The sequence below is a fragment of the Haplochromis burtoni genome, unplaced genomic scaffold (genome assembly GCF_018398535.1).
Source record: "Haplochromis burtoni strain Fernald_Lab_line unplaced genomic scaffold, NCSU_Asbu1 Contig_720, whole genome shotgun sequence".
NCBI classification, from domain to species: domain Eukaryota; kingdom Metazoa; phylum Chordata; class Actinopteri; order Cichliformes; family Cichlidae; genus Haplochromis; species Haplochromis burtoni.
The window spans coordinates 122,617-124,524 of record NW_024583081.1 but is presented as its reverse complement, the minus strand read 5'-3'; the positions used below and the strand labels follow the sequence as shown (position 1 = coordinate 124,524).

The 1,908-nt window shown below is 37.3% G+C and overlaps 1 protein-coding gene across 1 annotated transcript in view; it reads right to left on the bottom strand.

The window, feature by feature from the left end:
* LOC102305072 (butyrophilin-like protein 8) overlaps window positions 1-1,908 on the bottom strand; it is a gene marked incomplete at its 5' end in the record, with an annotated part of 19,015 nt that overhangs the window by 6,167 nt on the left and 10,940 nt on the right.

The window sequence follows — 1,908 nt, the reverse complement described above, 5'->3', positions numbered from 1 at the left end:
GTGTTTTTGGTTTTTGTACTTTTACTTTTGATACTATTATGAATTATGACTGTTTGTGTTTTGGTTTCCCAGTGTTTATTCTGTGCTCCCTCTGTTTTGTGTCATCCCTGCCTGTGTATCCCCTCTAGTGTAGTCAGGTCTCTAAGTCTGTGTCTTTGCATGTGTGTGTGTTTCCTGTTTTACTTTGAAGGTCCGTGTGTGATCGCAGTGTGTTTAATTATCACCTGTCCCGTCGTGTCAGATTACTCCCAGCTGTGCCCTCCTTCTGTGTCTCAGTCCATCGTTATCCCTCTGTGTGTTTAAGCCTTGTGTCTGCCTGTTAGTTGCTGGTTCATCTGCGTTATCTCCCTACAGCATCTTATGGTTTTCTCTCTGTGTCTTCCTGCATCTCTGTTTCTGGCTTCAGCCTTGTTTTATGCTTAGTCTTCCCAGTTTAGGTTTTCTCAGTTCTGTTTTTTCGCCACCGTCGCCTTTTTGTATTTTCAATCGCCCCAAATAAAGCTACCTCACATCAGCAGTGCCTGCATCTTGGGTCCTTTACTAATTCCACACGGCTCACCCCGCTGACCTTGACAGAATTCTTATTCTTTCAGTCACTATATTTATAACTTGGGCTTGTTTTCATTTATTTCAGTTATGCAGTTAACAATCAGACAAATAATAAAACAAAGACATGATTTTTTCTTTTTAAAGCTGCACTGGATAGCACTACTATTCCACTGACTCCTATAGGATGGTATTGCATTTACTTGTAATAATGAGACCTTGGACCTTATTTGTGCAACTGGAATTGAACTTTTTTTTTTTTGCCATACTTTTCCGTTTTTTATACTAGTCAGTTTCCTACTTGCGACCAGATTGAGATATAGCATTTGCATTTGCCAATTGCTGTTTGGCTCTTTAAATTATTCAGTGGCTTGCATTTGCTTTCTTGCGCAAGAACAGTTGTTTGCTTACGCAATCTTGTGTTTTTGTGTTTTTCCTTCCTTGATATGGCAGCAGATATCATGTCATCATGATTGTCTCATCAGGCTGCACAAACGTGAGATGATTTGCAGCCACCGACTGTAAAAACTATAAAATAAAGAAGGGCTGAGTGACTTTCTTTGAGCAACACTGTATCAGTCACAAATGGCAGTGCATAACCAGATGAGATAAAAGAGATGGTTAATTAATAATGATCGAGGAATTACAAACAACTGTAAAACCAAAGACAAACTCTACCACCTCACGTGGCAGATAGAGAGCGCTTCCTCATACTTTGAAAATCACGCAGCATAAACAAAAGTTAAAAAAAAAAAATGTCCACTGCGTCAGACTGACAGCTTCATGGTTTTATGCTGCGATAACTTAGTGCAACAATGCATGTAGGAGATTAAATAAACAAGATCCATTTTCACTTGTGACACAACAAAGGTAATAAGATTATGATTATTATTAGTAGTGATAGCTAAACAGTAAAGCTATGGGTTTTTGTTTTTGTTTTTTTTACCTATGGCGCTCATTCTGACTGTGAGACTGATGGAAACTCCAGAGAAATGCAATGTAATTGTGCACATCTAGGAAATCTTCCGATGAATATGCCTCAAGAAGATTTAAATCATAAGAATCATGCTAACATTTGTGGATGCAAGAAAAATGCTTTAACAATCAAATACATTTATTTTTAAAGAGGGTTCAATTAGCTATACTTCATTAATTTCCAGGACATTAAAAAAATGCAACACACAACACCAACCACGTCACCAGTGGATTAGTTTTCTTTTTTTTTTCTCTTTTTTCTGGTTCTTGTACAGGAGATGTGGAAGCAGTTCAGTTAACTTCTATAATTATTTTAATTTCATAACTTAGAGATGACTTTGACCTAACAGTAACAGGTTTGACATTTTGGTCTAATTAATTATTCAG